The 19,220-nt window shown below is 40.0% G+C and overlaps 1 long non-coding RNA gene across 1 annotated transcript; it reads left to right on the forward strand.

Annotated features, from left to right (window-relative positions):
• The first annotated feature begins 5,055 nt into the window (after positions 1-5,055).
• On the forward strand, positions 5,056-8,691 carry LOC133271231 (uncharacterized). The gene is made up of 2 exons (XR_009744043.1): positions 5,056-6,251; positions 6,351-8,691. It is a non-coding gene; the product is annotated as an uncharacterized LOC133271231 (long non-coding RNA).
• Positions 8,692-19,220: the final 10,529 nt, after the last annotated feature.

Raw genomic sequence — 19,220 nt, forward strand, 5'->3', positions numbered from 1 at the left:
GTGTGTTGACGCTGCAGTGAGGAGGAAAAAGGACTGGAGAAGACTGGAAGAGAGATCCTTTGGTGGAGTCTGAGCAGCGGTTTGTGCCGTAAGGACACTTTCGGGAGGGCCCTTCCCGTTCAGCACAGCTGAAAATCTCACCCATTTCTGACTTAGTGTTTGAATTTTCCCTTTTCTTTATGTAATCAAAATTTATCTGGCTTGAGTCTTAGACTGGCGATGCCTGCTGTTGGATGAAAGCTGGGGAGGCAAGGCAAATAGCACTGCAGCATCATAATCATTCTGAGATAAAGAAACAGGGGCCTTTCTTGTTTCTAGTTGATCAGTTCTCAGCCGATAGCAGAAGTACCATTAGTAGGGTCGTCCTCGGGGTTCTAGTCTTCAGGGTCATCTGATTGTTTCTTAATGGAGTATTTCAATTTGCCTCTGTGTTGATAACACCTCCTAATTTAGTCTCATTTGAAAGTTTCACTGCCTACCTCCTGTGCTGAACATCATAATTTAAAAACACGAAGTAGAATTAGTCCTAATACCACTCACTCAAGCTTGTACTTTTAAACCAGTATCATCTTTTTAATTTTGTCATTTGTTTATTTTCTTGTGGCATTTTTCCCTGTGATGCTTTGGGTACTTAACTGGAATTACAGTGGAATGGGATTTAACTCTTGGGGTGTTTTTTTTGTTTGTTTGTTTGGTTGTTTTTTTGTTTTGATTTTTTTTTCTAATAGTACAGAAATTTAAGCGCTTGTTTTGAGATCATTTTGCTCCACAACTTTTTAGGCTTTTTCAGAAAAATAATACTACACCATTGTGCTCTTTCCAGTATCAGAATGTCAGCTTTAACTCTCTTTTAAAAGAGGAATTAGGAAAGAATACTGTTAAAACTCATTTTGTACACCACTTGCAGGTTCTTTTTTTTCTCTTTTTCTGATGGTAAGGGAAGTATATTGTCTGTATCATGAAAGTAGCCTTCACTATCACTTCTTTTATTACAGAAGTGACTTGAATCAGAGGATCTAGTGTTTGAATCTGCCGCAAGTCTGTTGGCAATAAGTGTCACTGATTAGCACCATGTCTCCCTACTTGATTCTTTTGTATCACAAAGAAAGGTTTTGGCTTAGTTGTGGTTTTGTGAGCTACTAATGTCACTACTTCCTCTAACACTGAATTCAGTTTAAATTCTAAGGTTACCACCAGCTTTCGGTTTGTTGATTATTGTGACAGTTTCTAGGTTGTGACTGTGTTGTTCTGGAGCAGTCTCCAGACTGTTGATCTGGAGCAGTCTGCTGAAATCAAGGTTGTCCTACAAAGGTTGACAGCAATAGGAACAGCCCAGTTTATTTGGGAAATAATGGGTTATTTATAGGTTTTTTGGTCTTTCAAATAGACAAAGCAAACTGTTCCATTGTTTGAAGTCTGATTTTAGTATTTCATGTTTTTTTTTCTGTCTTAATTTTAGCCATATGTTACAAGTTTGGTTGAAGCTGTAATAGAAAATACTTCTCTTACTCTGCCAGCCCATATATCCAAAATGCCAATAAAAAATTCTTTGTTATTCCTGTTACTACAAAGATGGGTCTAGTTAATACACAAAATGCCTGACTCATTCCCCATTCCCTCTCCTTGCCCTGTCCCCAAATACAGATGAACAGAGACTCAGGTTTTGGTTTTTGATCTGAAGATAAACTTTTGTTGTCTTTACAGTCTCATTAGTACATGGGTATTTTTATACATACTTGGGTATCAGCTGTTAGAGCGGGCTGTTCTGTACTCCTAAATTTGCATTTGATGTTTGTTCGATAATTACATTGTTTTAACTTAAGGATGTTCATATTTTGCAATCATACAATGACTGGTTTTTTGTTTGGGGTGTTTTTTTTGTAAATTATTTTGATGTATGTGAGGCCTGTGAAGTCATTTTGTTAGTCTGTCCATCTTTTGGGCCCGCTGACTACTGCATGCTATTTTCCTTCTGGAAGCTGTGACGATATGCTTCAGGCGCTCTGTGAGATTTCAAAAGGAAATATGGAGCCTTCTGCAAGAATGCACAAAGTTCTACTTAGTCGGACGCTTGCTGAAATCTAAGTAACATATCCTTTATGTCAGGTTCCTGATGTGTGCCACTGGGGCAGCACTGCTCTAGCTGTTCATATGATTGTTCTGCTGGAAGAGCAGGAGCTCAGAAAGCTCTGACATACTGAGCTTCTCAGTGAGAAAACATGTTCATTTTTTGGTGCCTAACCAGATGGATTTGAGTGTGTGAATATCTATCACTGCAGTAGGTCACCAGCTGCTGAAATTGGGTTTTGTGGCTCCCGCTATTCAGCAGAAGGTGGCGCTTTGGGCTCTGTCTTACAGGCATAAGAAAAGGACAAAAGGGCACTTACTGATAGCTAGAGTCCAGTAATTCAATTGCTCTAGACTTGCTTCATAATGAGAACTCATCATTCTTCCTGTCAGTCCGTTGTTTAAGAGATGCATATTTTAAGTGACACCCAGGGCTGGCTTTTAGAGCAGGGGCCTAATTAAATCCACTGCAGGAAACCTGGTAACATCTTTGGGAAATCCAGATTAACTTGCCTGTCCTAACTGGTGCTGTTGGAAGAGCAGGAGGTTGTTCACCATGTCACTGCAGAGCTACCAGGGTGAGACTGTCTCTAGTACCAGAACATAGAAACACGGTGACAAAAGCAGTGAAGGTCAGAATGGGGGGGAATTGTGTTCATTGTACAAATGGCTTGTGTAGACTTTAAAAGTTGGTTTTTCTTTTTTTTCTGTTTTGTTGTTTTTTTTTTCCCCCAAAGTTAAAATTTTCAGCTGTACAGCTAATGCCCAGTGAAATCTGTGTAAGTGGCCTCTACCAAGTCAAGTGTCTTCCCAATACAGGGAATTTCATGTGTTGACAGAGGAAATCCAGACTTCTGCATTCTCTGGGTTCAACTTCTTTATCATGATACTATCAAACTGTGCTTTTAAACTTGCTTAAAAAACAGTTATGATTTTAAGCTATGTATATGCAAATGATTTTAAGCTATATATATGTAAAGCTGTGATTACAGGTTCTTGTATAATTTTACACTGAGAAATTTTCTACTGTTGGTTGTATTCTCTATTTAGCACAGTTACTGCAACCCCTCTGTTTGCTTGTACCTTCTGCCAGCACGTCATTAAGGTTAGAGCTTGGAAACTATGTGACCCTAAGCTGTGAGAGAAACCATTTGTACTTAATTTACAGCAAGACTGAGGAATAAATTCTCACCAACTGTGGATAGCCTCAAAGGTGGGAGATTGCCTGTCAGAAGGCAAAAAGGTTACCCATGAATTTGTGTCAGCTCTGTGACACAGTTACTGAGTTCCTGAGTGAGAATGGAATTAATTCTATTTGTTTAGGGTGACTCTTGTGTACTTCTAATCCCATGGAGATGAGCTTTTCTTTCAAGCATCCTTTTGTATTTCTTCTTTCTAATAGTATTCTTCCTTCCAGAAATGAGAGTTACATTTCTGTCTGGGTTCCATGTGTACATTATGCCAGATCTCCTTAAGTGACCTTTGGTTTAAAAATAATAAAGTAGTAGTATGAATCTTCTTAAACCGGCTATCCTTTAGTTGATTTGTGGCTACTTGAATTGTCCTACTTCAAGTGAAATTTGAAGGTAACTTATTTAGAACTATGAATTTTGATATATGTGCATATGTATGCTGTCCATGTAGTGGCCAGGATGTTTCTCTTTTTTCAAGACAAGGCACAGGTTACCACGTGGTACCAATTCAGAGATTGCCACTAACACTGACGGAAGATCTTTGAACAGTTCCTGCCTTTTGCAAAATCATATCTTGGAAAGTCTTGGTGTGACAACAGCAGATTTTTAAAGAAAATCCTTTCTCTGTGAGAACTCGATGGGTTCTTGCCAAATTTCTGTAACTGGTTGGAACAAAGTTCACAAAGAGTTTGATTTATCTGACCCTCCAGGATGTATTCTAACCAGCATGTTCAGTGAACTCTTTGAACTGTATTGTCCTCACATTAGGCAGCACAAATAGGTACAACTTATAGATAATGCAAGTTCAGAATCAGTATGTAGATTCTTGCAGGAATCAGCTGGTTGGAGCAATAAATTGATGTGCAGCTTCATTAGAAAGTGACTGAAATGCCTGTTCATACTCAGACTTTCCTCTTTGCATTTGTAAAAGGTTCTTAATTGCAGATAAACTCCTGGCCTAGAATAGCTGTCTTGTAACCTCTGATGTTAATGGAAGGTCTGTTTTTGTGATTTAACTGTAGCGAGATTATTAAAGTGCCGAACACTTGTCCCAGAACTTTACTTGATATTTCCTTTGTGTTTTTTGCAAGACTTAAGTCCACGCTTAGGCAGACAAACATCCGTTCCTTTATAATGTTGGGGGGGTTCCCCCTAATCAAAAAACTAATAAGCTGGGAATATCTAAGACCAAAGTAAATTCACTGGGAATAAAAGTGACACCTTTTTTTTTTTTTTTTTTTCTTTTTTTTAGGCCAGCCTCCCTGGGTAAGTGGTGCAGCTTGAGAACCACAAGTGGTTTAACTTCAGTGTATGGAAGTCTAAGCTTTACCAACTTTACCAAATGTAATTGTAGTTCAGTTCCAAAATGATCTTGTTGGGGCAAAAATAGACACTGAATGCACTGAAAAAAAACAGGTGTCAGTGTTTGGAATATTTGGACAGAATGGAAAGGGTGGGTTTTAATATGGCTTTTCCATCTTCAGTTTGTAATTTTGCATCCCCCCATCATCGTCCCCCCCCACACCTTGTCTTGTATATACCAGTTGCTAATCTTGTAAATCATGCCTGCTGCATAACAAGAACAGGGAATTGACTGCAGGATATCTCATGTGACAAAGGCGCATTGTGATCCACAGCCATAGTGCTGGCCAGGACAGTCTCCAACATCTGCTGTGCTGAGAGCAAGTCACCATGAGCAGTGAGCGCAGAACGGGCTGTTTGACACAGCTTTGCCCATAGGTGACAGGTGGTGATACAGTATACTGCAGGGGAAATTTATAACTGCCTGTTACAAACATGATAGAATAGTATCATTCACTGTAACAATTGTTTACTGTTTTTCATCAGGGTTTAAGTGACAGGTACGTTGCTCAGACTGCAGTTTCCTGATCCTTCTTCACCCTCTTGAGGCAGCTTTTTCCAAATACTTCTGTCATACTGGTGGTAGCACTTATGCCATTACATGATCAACTAGATTAGGAAACTGATCTGGTTTTGAAAAGATCTTGGGTGAAAGAGTGCTTCAGCTTTCATCTGACTCACCTTGTCCAGCTTGTGGGCTGACAATGGGACTGCTCCCTTGGGTGGCAAAAGGGCTACAAGAGTTTATGGGAAGAATGGGACTGTCCTTTGCAGCAGCAGTTTGGGCTTAGTTTGCATGGTTTGGAATCCATGTGTTTCATCTGCTAGTGAGAAGGCAGTGCTAGCTGTGAAGGGTTTTGTAGTGTGAACTTCTGTGTGCTGGGGCTTACGGAGTAGAAGAGGAACCAACTGGCAGTCAAATTGAAACAGCTCCGGGCTGGAGTTGACCCAGTGGTTTGGTAGGAAAAACTATTTTTTCCTCATATGATTTATTCATAGAGATCTGTATAAGTGCAGAAATGTATGTGTTCTTGTATCCTGATCATGGCAGGATTATTTGAAAGCATTGGTTTTATAATGATGGATTGCTATAGACATTTTGGGCATCTTTTCCAAACACTATTAAGCCTTGGGTTTCTTCAGGCTGTTCATTTTGTGATTAAAGTATTTTATGTGTAAGGTAATCTCTCTAATAATAATTCTCAGTTTTGTTAGAACTGCATAGGCCTTTGCATGTCACTGCAACAATCCTTGTGATTTGTTCTTGATTCATTTTCACAGACTGCTAGCTTTGGGCAACCAAATAATATTCCCACTCCACAGGAAGCACTGGATTTCCTTGTGTGGAATGCTGTGTAGCATAGTGAAAAAAGTGTCTTAAAATAATGTAACAGAGTACTGACAGCTACTTCTGTCAGTGCTGCTGTGTAAAGGTGGTGCTGGAACAACTGCATCAGAACAGGTAATGGCATCTGTGAGTTTACAGTAAATTGTCTTTTTTGCAAGTAAGGAGATAGAAAACAGTCTTGTGACCCAGAAGCTACTGTGAGCAAGTTAGAACTGTTGTATTCTTTGCAGTATGTGCAAAATTGGGATGGGGAACATTTTGAACCTAAATAACATGTTAAGGTACACTTTGGAAAGCTGCTTTAACTTTCAGCTTCTTTAACTTTCAGCTGTAATAACAACTTAATTGTCATCTGAAATAATTTCTCCTTTTACTCCCAGTAGGTGGCTGTTCTTCTATCAATACTATTTATCATCTGCTTTCCCACTTCAAAACTGAATTCCAGGAAATCTGCCTGTGATTCAAGTAATACAGCATCATGACATCAGAGTAGGCTTTTTTGTGTTGTCAGTAACGTCTTTTTTCCACTCCTTCTTGATCAGATCTGAATTGCTTTCCCGGGAGGTAAATTGAGATTAAGTGATATAAAATGCCTCTGAGGACCCTGGAGTCACGCAGCAAAAGTGTTTACTGTGCCTGAATCACTTCTTTATATCTGAGAAATCCATTGACTCATGCCATGTATTTTCTGTTTTGGAGATTATATTCAATTGCAGCTTCTGATGAATTTGAAAGTAGTATCAGCTATGCATGCATAAATAGGCCAGGTGCTCTGGGGAAACCAGCATGCATCATTTGCATAGCATATTGCCCACCAGGACCCCTAGATATCACAGTAAAACTGTAAAGAACCATGCAGGTTCTTCAGGATTCTGTTATTCAAGAGCCTTCAGACTCTTGCTAAACTGTGGTTCCTGACTTAGTGGAGAACAGACTTGCCTTTTCAAGAGACCGTGGCAGTTGTTTCAACCAGTCTTCAAAAATTATGATTAGACTGACTTCTAAGAACTAGATTAATTTGATTGGATCGTGTTTAGTGTGCTGATAATGCATTCTGGAAGTCACTGAGGAGTAGAGAGACTGGAGACAATATACTGAGTGATGGTCTTCATCTTGCACATGAGCAATAGGAATCTGTGGTTGATGAGCAGTCCAGTCAGTACTGAGATACTAGAGCCTCTGGTTCCACTGGCATTGCTGTCTAACGTAAGTCTTTCCTGTATGCTGAAAAGGTGAGTCCTGTACCTTCCATCCTTGTTTTGATGCTAATGATTGTACACATAGATGATAATGAAAGAGCTAATTGGAAGGAAAATCCATTGCTCTTTTTTTGCGGGGCCACTGGAGTCAGCGTGAGAATGACGGAAGTGAATGTGGGAAGGCAGAACCGCACCCTTCATTACTGTTGAAGGTTTCGGCAGGAAGAAGTAGAAACTAATAACGTTCAATGATTGAATTCTTCTCCCCTCCCCCTATGAACTGAGCATGGATGTAAAACAGGTCAAAGCTGCTGGTAGTTTCCTTGTGTGTCAGAGCTTTGTTACTGAGCAAGTGAGTGCAGGTTTTTACTGTCAGGAAACTAAAAATTTCTGCAAACCCGTACTGATATTCGGTCTGTCCAGGCGTTCCCCCCCACAGCTTTTCGCTATATTTTCCATTTGAGAAGAGAGGAGGATGGTTTATGGTGATCAGCAATCCTTTATGGCTGCTTCTGAGGCAGCAGCATTTTACACAAATTGAAGCAGTGACTTTGACCTTACAAAATAAATCAATGACCAGTACTCACAGCTCCTCCTGATTGTAATGCACTGATTGATGTACTGATGCTCAGTGTATCACAAAATCAGAATGCTTAGTAGCCTTTCTGTTTTGCATCTGTCTTACTGAGAGGCTATATTTAACAGGAAGGGTGTCATTATCAACTTGATCTTTTTAAATAAAACACAGTATTTGATATTCTTTTGAACCTCAGTGTTAATGATTTCTGCATGCTTCATTAAGAAAAAAAAAACAGTTCTTTAAATAGCTCCTGTAAAACCAGCTTCTCTTCAGCAAAAGAATGTTGTGGCTGTTTTCTGTGTTACAGTTTCTGTGGAGCTAATGAAGGCAAGGGCACACTACTGGCTTCTGTTTGGCTTGGTGTCCACCAGGACTCCCAGGCCCTTATCTGCAAAGTAGCTTTCAGCCTGGTGCATACATTTCATACTTTCAGCATACATTGGTGCATGTGTTAATTTTCTTTCAGCTTCATAGGCTTGGTGTTAAATGACATTTAAAATTTTTTGTTTATTTTTTTTTTTAGCAGGTTAGGTGCTACTGTGGTAGTGATAAAATGAATTTTAATTAACTTTTCAGCATAGGTGTGATGACTTCTCAAATTTCACTTTAACGTAATGATTTGTAAGCCTTGCTCAAGTGAAGAATGTCTGAGGACATTGTGAATATCCAAGTAAACATCAACGCCAGATTACGGGCTTTTATTACCTGTGGTAATTCAATTGAAATCCGTGGCTTGTTAACTGAGCTGTACTGATTCTGAGGGAAGATGAAATAGTGCCCATGTAGATTTCTGTTGTGTTGATAAATTGCTACAAAAGGGATTTCTGCTGTCAGTGGATCAAATACAAAGACAAAATTTATTTCCTTCATGTAACAGTGTATCGTATTAGACATCCTGAGGAAAACGAAGTTAAATATTAGTAAAGTATGTTCTGCACATAATTGACTTTATTTTCTTTAATTGAGAATAATGCCACTCTGAAACAGAATTTTGTACATCTAAGTTGTCTGCTGCTAGATATGTTATAATGGGTTAGAAGGTCTTAATAGTGACTTGTACAGCATTGCTTGTTTCCAGTTAATTTTCCACAGGTCAACAGAAGTTGGGGTATTAAGGAACTTCAGTTTAACTCAGACACTGGTATGTGCTGAAGGATGACATTTGCACATACATTCTCCTCTTATTTATTTCAACTAAAACAGGTTAGCTTAAATCATAGAATCGTAGAATCGTTTGGGTTGGAAAGGACCTTAAGATCACCTGGTTCCAGTCCCCCTGCCGTGAGCAGGGATGCCTAACACTAGACCATGTCGCCCAAGGCTCTGCCCAACCTGGCCTTGAACACCTGACTGCCATGATTTTTCATATATGATGGACAGTGGCTTAGCAACTTCATTTGCCAGCTCCTTCAGGGCTCGTGGATGGATTCCATTAGGACCCATGGACTTGTGCACATTCAGGTCACTGTGATGTTTCAGTGGACTAGAAATGCATAGCCATTTGAAGGATACTCATGTTTTAAAATTGTCCAAAGTCATCTTCCTATACTGCTATTATAATGTCAGGGTAGATAAGTAAGAAGATTCTATATTCAGAGGCAAAGAGAAGGCATTTCATGCTCCCTGAACCAATGCTTTCTGCCTAATTGAAAACTGAAACTAAATCAAGTGCCTGTATTTCTGCTTAGAAGCAGACTTTTTCTAGTAGTTTCACTTCTAGGAATGTTGGTGTCCTGTCCTTCTTCAACCTCTTGGCTGCTCTAAACAAGCAAGCTAAAAGAAGTCTGTTGGTACCTAGCTCATATAATTAATTCAGTCTACAGACATATCAAATTAGTAACTAGCAAAGAAGGACCCCAAGAGGACTGTTCCTAAGAGTCTGGAGTTTTCTGTGAGTGACAGGTATGATAAGCAAGGATGCTTGGCCTGAGTCCAGCCAGTTTATAAATGGAGAAGTCAGCACTGGTAGCATGTCACGAGAGCGTAAGCGTAAGATTTATTTGAAGAACATTTAATTAAACTGGAAGGTAATGGAAGATACAGTGTGTAGCTTTTCCATTATAGAAAGTACTACAGTGCTTAGATGATTTATTACTGGGTAGAAATAATGGCTTCATGTTTTTTCAGGACACAGTAGGAAAGTGCTGTATAACATTTGAAAGCTACGTAGATTACATTGATACAACCTTCAGAATTATTATAATGTGACTTGTTTTTTGGACTGTACATCCAAAAGCAATCAATTGTGGTGGCCCATGGTGAAGAGTTTGGGGTACGGTTATTTAAAAGGCAAATCTGACAAATACTACAGAAGTCTGCAGTCGGAGGTTATAATTCAATTCTTTGTGTCAGTGTGTGTTTCATGAATTGATAACCAGTTCTTGCTAGGCATGACACCTCCTTAATACACTTTGTTATAGTGTGTTGTCTGTTAAAATACTTTTATGGTTCCCTAGAAGGACTATTTTTTTAATCTCCTCTTTTCCTCCCCCTCCCTCCTCCTCCATGGTTTGAGGTTTTTTGATGGAGAGAACTTGGGTGAATGTGCTGCTTGTCAGCTGGAGATTTACCATGGTGCGTATTTATGTTGTGGGGCAGTTACGCACTTTGTCTTTATAGAAGTTGCATGAGGAGAAGCTGATCTTTGCATTGCATTTTTCAGGGGCATAAATTTTAAAACCAGTAGCTGGGATTGATTGAGCAATACCTTCAAGTTCACACGCAGTAGGGTGCTGCGCAGGGAGTGAATGTCAGTTTTCTTCCTAGAATAGGCTGTCTCTTTTTTCTACCTGAAAACTCCTCCAGACATCACATTGTGCAGTGAGCACTGATGATCCTTAGCTTCAGGAACATTTTACTTATTAAAAGAGATGCAGTTCTGTACACTGACTTCAGAAAGTCCAATCAAAATCACCTCTTTTTATTTCATGTTACACAGTAATTCATATATTCTCTTCAGACCCTGAATGACCCTTCATATTTTCTGTTTTCCAGTATTTGGGCTTTCCTTATGAAACCTTTCTGCTTCTTATTGACCATGAAATCACTCGTTTCATTTACTATGTTAATCCCACACATAAAATTAAGTCTGGTGGACAGTGATACTGTGTGAAAGAGCATGTATTCTGAGATTAGTCTTTTAGAAATAAAATTAGTAAGTATTGTGTAAGGGTGGGGCAATAGGACAGATTTAGGTAAAGTTTGGATAGGCTGTGGTATCCAGAAATCTTGAAACCAGTATATTAAACCAACTGAAAGCATGAAGTAGTTGTAATCCAAAGTTAGAACTTTTATCACCTGCAGATACTTACCTAGGCTACAGTGTGAATACTTTTGCACAATTACCAGTATCAAGATGACCTTTGGTTGAAGACACTTTAAAATAGAGGCAAACTTTGTGTTCTCTTTTAAGCGTGAAGGAATGGAGACTTAGTATGAGAAAAGAGGAGGGAAGAGTTTGATTTCTTTTAGATGCATCCATTGTTGTCAATTATTATAGAATCATAGAATGGTTTGGGTTAGAAAGGACCTTAAGATCATCCAGTTCCAACCCCCTGCCATGGGCAGGGACCCCTTCCACTACAGCAGGTTGCTTGAAGCCCCTGTGTCCAACTGGCCTTGAACACTGGCAGGGATGGGGCAGCCACAGCTTCTCTGGGCAACCTGTGCCAGCGCCTCAGGGAAGAACTTCTTCCTTATATCTAACCTGGACTTCCCCTGTCTCAGTTTAAACCCATCACACCTTGTCCTATTGCTACAGTCCCTGATGAAGAGTCCCTCTGCGGCATCCTTTTAGGCCCCTTTCAGATATCTTCCTTTTTATGATTAAAGTGAAATATGAGAAAAAACCCTGTATAATAAGGTCCTCCAATAAACTCCTGGGAATGGGGGACATATAGAATAAGTAAATAGAGGCCTGTATTTTAAGAATATAAGTATTGAAATAACCTTTAAACAATAAAAGGTTAATTAAAGCATTAAGGTTTAGAGAGTCTTAGAATGAGGGTGTTCTGAAGGGGGGATATGAAGATTTTTCATTAACTCAGGCTGTCTTCTCAATACTGTGACATGCAGTATTTGGAGAAAAGACATCATGTTCAAGTCATTTGTCATGTTCACTTATGCTTAAGTCCTTTGCAGGACTGTGTGCTGTCAAGAATCCATTTTCTTTGTAACACTTGAGCTTTTCAAGGTGCACAAAATGGAGCAAAGGAACTGATCTGGTTGGAAGAATTTCATTCGGGGGGAGCAGATTATTGCTTAGAGCATTACTAGAGCTGGAGACGGTTTTTTATCACTTCTTTTGACAAAATGGTAGTGTGTAGATGGGCTGCCCTAGTGGAATCTTTTGTAACAAGACCTGCAGTATCCAAATCATGGAAAAAAAGCATTGTACTCTGAACTGTCTTCCTGTTGTGTGCTGTCATGAACAGAAGGGAGGTAGGACACCAGAACTGTGGTCATGTCTTTGTCTCTTCCAGAACTTTTAGAATTGGGTTGTAGAAGCCACACTGTGAAAACTGTTTTACACTCTATAGTGAAAGGGGCACCATCAGGACTCATTGCTTTCTGAAGGGGTCTCTGCTTCTGTGATGACCAGAAGTTGACCAGGACACTGGGCACTTCTGTTTTGAATGCACTTACTGTTTCTCATGTGTAGTTAAAGTTCCCAAGTTCATTTTTGTTTCTGATTTTTGTATTCTGTAATATCTCTGATAATGTGTTTCTCAGTCTGCTATAGTGTTGCATGCTGTCATGCTTACTCATCTAAACAGGATTAATGTAAGTTCCATGTTACTGCCAGTTTCCGCCTTACAGACATTAGTTTTCCTTGGCATGTTGTGGCTGCTGTAATCTCTGATGTTAGACTGTAGTGTCAGTCAGTACTATCTGCAGTACTGCCTGTTCCTCATCAGTTACGGAATTTAAATTTCTGTCAGAAAGTATTTAAATATTCTGTGTCATTTTAGATATAGCTAATGTTTGCTTCTCTTCTGTGTGAAATGTCAAAGCCCTAGGTTCTACACATCTGTGTAACATGAACATGGTCCTTATTTTTCTTTGTACTGTTCTCTTATAGATCTACTTGTTTCTTATCTCGTTAGATAAAACGTTCAGCTTTGGTTTGTAGCATCCACTCTGTTGAGCAGGAAATTTGTAATGTAGATGCTGTATGCTTCCTTTAAAACAAAGGTGAAATGCAGTATAAGTAAAAATAACTTCCGGTTAGGTGATAAGACAGTATTGCAGTTTTACATAGGGAATACACAGGATGGAAAGTAGTTTAAATTTTTGTCATGAAAAGTTTATGCTGCTACATATAATATTGCCATGTCAAGTTTCATACTAGTTACAGGAGTTGTCAGTTGAATGTTTTACCCTTCCTGATTTTAATGTCAATTTGTATTATCTATAGAGGTTATAAATTCAGAGTGAAAGTGTAGCTGTAGTGTGACTGGTAGGTTTGTGATTAATGAAGCCTAGGACTGAAGCTGCAAAAAGGGGTGGATCTGCTGTTGCTGGTATGGAGGCAGCTGAGTTTTACAGGATGGAGCATCTGTATGTAAAGAAAGATGATTTTCAGTCACTCTTTCTTAAGATAACTGTGAAAATAGTGCTATTAATACATGTTGGAAAACCAGTGAAGTTTTAATAGAACTAAATGTGGCTTCTCCAGACTGTGGGCTGCCAGTCCCATTTGGGCAGGCTTCTGAATTAATCTGACATCTTGTTTAGCACTGATAACACTAGAGAGTCCAATTAAAGTATTTCAAGAAGACATCCCCATACAAGACTACACTGATTGTCTGCTAATGTGTATTGAATTGTAGCTGAACAGAGCCCCGGGTGCTGTGCTGCAGAGCAGGGGAGCTCGCTGGCCAGCTCTTAATTCCTTTTATATCGATTTGGCTGCTAATGATACAACCTTCTTCTCTAATTAACTGACATCTGCATTAGGCTGAACAAGAGCTCCCTGCTTGAAGCTGTCCACTTGTTTGTGTTATGAAATGTGTCCTCCTTATATGTTACATTTTGTCCAGATTAGCTCAGTCTGTGCAAAATAGGTCTGAGTGGGTTTACAGCATTTTCCATTTCTTGCTTGACAGGGATATTGTTAGGAATAGAAGCTTATTGGGGTGAGTGTGTGTACGTACAACCCCCTCATCCCCACCAGTATATATGTATGCTGTTACTTCAAAGAGGACAACAGATCTGTGAAAACAGGTTTCAGTAGTTTCTTTACTTAAGGAGCAAGTTGTTTCCCATGTTATTATAGTCATATAATGATAAAAAAGAATTTCTGACTCTAATCTGTGTTATGCTACAGAGCATTTCAGCCCTGTAGGGGGAATTTATGTCCTATATGGTGTAAATAAAAAGGGTGGGATTTTACTCCCAACTTTTTTAGTAAATTCCTTCATGACAAGTCATGATGTCTCTCTGCCAAAGGGCCTTTCTGTGTTGAAAATATATATAAAATGTGCCTTTGTACTGTGATTTGCAGGTCCATGTTAGTTCCATTTGCACTTTGGTTTGTGTTTGCATATTAAGAATTAAGTGTTTAGTGTACTAGAAGTGTGCTTCTGATGTGATACCACTGCAGCTCCGACTTGGAGGTAGACTGGCAATCAGTTGTATAGTGCGTTTGAGGACCTGGACTGCTTAGTTTAATTTAATAAATTTTGACAAGGCTGGATTGTAATTGAGAAAAAATATGGTCTATCTCTCGACTAGTTTCTACTTGAACTGTCGTAAAAGATGCACATGCTCTGATTTGGAATTATGGGAGTGAAATCCAAAGAGCCTGAGGCTGTAAGAATTAGCTGCTAATCTCACATTTCTACAAAAGGACTGAGCAATTCCTATTTTATAGCCCTGAAAACATAATGGAGCTCTTGGGATAACTGACACAACAAGCTTCTGAGAGCCACTAGCACTTAGCAAAATTGACTTCAGTTAATCAAAAGATTCTGTAGGGAGAGGGGAGGAAAAAGGCTGCTGGTTTGGAAAGCTGCAGAACAATTGTGTGTAGACAGTAAAGACATTTCAGTTCCTTGCAGTGGGGTTCAGTAATTAGTAATGACAGTATCTAATGGGCAAACTTAAGTAGAAGGAAAAATAATTTAAGTGCTAGACTGGTGGGGAAAAAGGCAAAAGGGAGGCGAGAGAGATAGAGCACAGTGGCACTTAGCTCACACTTTATTAAAACATTTCTCGAGTGAATTGTATATATGAATCTGCAAGCGCATTAGAGATTACAGAAGTAATGGGTGCAGAAAGAACAGAATTATCCAGCGTGCATGACCTGGAATATTAACATGCCCCATTATGAATCATAGAATCATAAAATTACAGTGGTTTGGGATGGAAAGGACCTTAAGATCATGCAGTTCCAACCCCCTGCCATGGGCAGGGACACCTCATCCTAGACTGTGTCACCCAACCCTCTGTCCAACATGGCCATGAGCACTGCCAGGGATGGAGCATTTACTACTTCTTTGGGCAACCTCTGCCAGCACCTCACCACCCTCACAGTGAAGAACTTCTTCCTTATATCTAACCTGAACTTCCCTGTTTTAGTTTGAACCCATCACCTCTTGTCCTATCACTACAGTCCCTGATGAAGAGTCCTTATCCAGCATCCTTGTAGGCCTCCTTCAGACACTGGAAGCTTCTCTGAGGTCTCCATGCAGCTTCTCTTCTCCAGGCTGAACAGCCCCAATTTTCTCAGCACTGTGGGAGGTGCTCTAGACCCTAATCATCCTCGTGGCCTCCTCTGGACTTGCTTCAACAGCTCCATGTCCTTCTTATGTTGGGGACACCAGAACTGCAGACAGTGCTCCGAGTGTGGTCCCACAAAAGCAGAGTAGAGGGGCAGGATCAGCTCCTTCAACCTGCTGATTATGTTCCTTTTGATGCAGCCCCGCACATGGGTGGTTTCTGGGCTGTGAGCACACACTGGCTCATGTTCAGTTTCTCATCTACCAGCACTCCCAAGTCCTTCTCCACAGGGCTGCTCTGAATCTCTTCTCTGCCTAACCTGTAGGTCTGCCTGGGATTGCTCCGACCCAGGTGTAGGACCTTGCACTTCACATTGTTGAGCTTCAAGAGGCTGCCACTGGCCACCTCTCCAGCGTGTCCAGATCCCTCTGGATCCCATCCCTTCCCTCCAGCATATCAACAGAACCATGCAGCTTGGTGTCATAAGCAAACTTGCTGAGGGTGCATCGATCCCACTGTCCATGTCACCGACAAAGATGTTGAACAAGACCGGTCCCAACACCGATCCCTGAGGGACACCACTCGTCTGCAGCTGGACACTGAGCCATTGACCGCAGCTCTTTGCATGTGGCCATCCAGCCAATTCTTTATCCACCGAGTGGTCCATTCATCAAACTCATGCCCATCCAATTTAGAGACAAAGATGTCATGTGGGAAACATGTGAAGAATGAAGAATATGTTTGACATTATTCTGATTTATGTGCCATTTTCCTGCAGTCCTAGGTAAAAGGAGGCACCAAATTATAACCAGTACCTCACAGTTCTTCCTAGGCATTTTTTTTCAAGAGTCCATGGTGAAATCTCTGATGCAGTATTTTAAATTGGCATGGCTGGTTTTAATAGTGTCCTTTTCTTGCACATTTTATTATGTTCTGCTTATAACTGTTGAGTGCTAGATGTTAAAAGAAACCCAGAGGGAATCACCTTTTCTGGAGTCCATTGGAATGCTTGATAATAGAAGAGCAAAGCTGTGAGGGTGGTGAGGTACTGAAACAGGTTGCCCAAAGAAGTAGTAAATGTGTTATCCTTGGCAGGGTTCAAGGCCAGGTTGGACAGGGCCTTGGGTGACATGGTTTAGTGTAAGGTGTCCCTGCCCATGGCAAGGGGTGTGGAACCAGATGATCTTAAGGTCCTTTTCAACCCAAACCATTCTGTGATTCTATGAAAACACTTCTGAGAAGTTTCCATGTTCTCTGTTTAGGGACTGAAACTGCAAGAAACCTCCTGTGTCACCATGTCCAGTATCCTCTTATTGCAGTCACAAGTTCATCCATAAAATCTGTCACATAATACTTGGGTTTTTTCCTGAGAGCAAATGCGTTAAGATTTATGTGTCTCCCAATAATGGAATAAACGGTTTTATTACAGTGGAGTTTAAATGGTCATTTGTGAATGCCAGGGGAATTTATCTACAGTAGCAGTTCCAGCATTATAAATCAGCTTGCATCTTTTTTCTGCTGAATATGTCACTGTAAACCAACATTTTAATTTTGCTTCTCTGTATGTGTTGCAATGCAGATGCTTCCATGTAATATTCCTCCCTGACCAAACAACAAAAAGTTTGAAATAGGGATGGCCACAGTTTAGAACATGAAGCATTGTAACAAGAAAACACTTCTGTTTTCCTTACTTGAGGAGTATACTGGAAGGAGAAAAACAGGAATACAAAGATCAAAATCTTTAATTTAGTTTTGGATGTGAACGTGGAATCCTGGGTGGTTGTGACAGGAGAAGGAAAACTGAAGTCTCATGCAACTGTTTTATTCTTGTGCTGTCTTCAAAGGGGTGATATATGCAACAAAGTGTATATGTGCATGTTGTAATGAAAGGGGAATAACATTGTTAGATGCAGAGATTTCCAGTTGCTCTATTTCTGTATAGTGCTTTTCTAAATGTTGCTCTCTATTTTGATCAGAGGTTGCTGAAATACAATTCAGTGAAAGACTAATTTATTAATTTCATTTCAGTCAGATTTCTCAGTCTTTTTCTCTATGCACACAGGTAGCTGTAGCTCTCCTGTGTTCTTGAGCTTACCAGCAGTTCTTCTTGTAAAGTGCTTCTAGAGGCTCCAGTCTACATTTCCTAGCTCTTCAAGCATCTAGTGGTGTGAACTCTGTGATTCTGGACGTGCAATAATACAGAGGCAAAGATGATTTTCTTGCATCAGGATAAACTATTCGAATGTTGCCTAATCAGTTTTGTCGTCTGATGGGTAGAGGGGAGGAAGAGCTGGACCTCATGCCTTACAGGAAAACAGGTAGGACCAATAAGAGGAAAGATGAGCAAAAAATCACACAATTATTTTTTGCTAGCTTAATGGCTGCCTTGTTCTGCCCAAAGGTAAAGACACAGTTATCAGTGCCATTTATCAGGTACACCGTTTTAGTATAAACTTGTTTAAAACAGTGTAGAGCCCCTTTTTTCATCTTAATTAGACAGTCACCCATTGATTCCAAGTGGGCCTTCATTTTCTAATTATTTAGTACATAATATAATGTCATTAAACATCTTTGAGTGGACAGGATTGCTCTAAAAGCTTTAGCTCCAGAGGTCTAATATTAGGCTTTTGGCATTCATCCCTGTGTGTGAAAAGCAGTCAGTTTGTTTACCAGGAATTTAGATTCCCATTACTGGGGGAATTAGCAATGAGCTATTAGTCTGATTCAAGCACTTAACAATTGCTGATCATCTCCTCATAGCCTGGGGATAATGGAGCTGATCAGCTGTAAATGGAAAGTTTGTGGGCCTGTTTTCATGAAGGCACTTGAGAAAGTGCTGCATTCCCTGACCTCTGCTAACCCTAGGGTTTGCAAGAAACCCAGACACCAAGTCACTTCCCGGAGGACAGCTAATCACCTCTAAGAAGAGCTTCCATTAGGGCCTAAACCAAGTCCACCCTCCCTCATCTGAGAAAAGGTTCAGCCACAAAATCCCTGAGGTAGAAGTGATGAGCTTCTGATTGTATTTACCAGTATCTGTTTCGGTGGGGGAAGCAACTGCAGAATAGTGGCTGGTTTTGATTCTGTAGCAGTATTGAATGGTCCTGTTGAGTCCATGGTGCTGGTTGGCTTCCTGCTTCTCTACTGTTGCCCCAAAAGCTTTGTCTGATTCATGGACACCTCAAGTTACTTTGAAAGTGTTCTTTCTTGTTCTTGTGTAAAATTGCTACCATTTTAGCAAATAGAGTGATTTTTAGGATGTATTGAGAAAGATACTTTTGTTTATAGGTGCTGAACCTGTAGTGTTGTCTTGTCAGCTTGAAGTTACCTTCAGATTTTAAGAGGCACACCAGTGATCTGTAGCCAGGAATTACTGTTTGAAGTAAAGCTTAGCCTTTCCTCATCTGTGGTACATATTGTGCCCCCTTTTAAAAGGAAAACTGCAGTCAGTTGATTCTTACTGACACATATGTATTTGTTGGAGGCAGTGGGAATGTTTTTAATGGGGCAAGGATACAATCATTTTGGACTTCCAAATTCAAGGCTTATCTCTGGCATAACCTTGCTGATGACCTCAGGCAAAAATTATGAATGCTGCATTAGACCATGTTAAGGGATCTAAAGCTATGTCAGTTATAGAAGCCACATCTGAAGTTTGTGACAGTGAGTGATGTCTGTAAAAGTTAAGATTGTTTTGTAAGGGATTCTGTCTAACTCTGTTCTTTAAATTTCTTTCCCATAATGCCTCC

Source organism: Pezoporus flaviventris, unplaced genomic scaffold, assembly GCF_033815535.1.
Source record: "Pezoporus flaviventris isolate CSIRO_AGI_PZ_B2104156 unplaced genomic scaffold, CSIRO_AGI_Pfla_v1 ptg000023l, whole genome shotgun sequence".
In the NCBI taxonomy this organism is placed as follows: domain Eukaryota; kingdom Metazoa; phylum Chordata; class Aves; order Psittaciformes; family Psittacidae; genus Pezoporus; species Pezoporus flaviventris.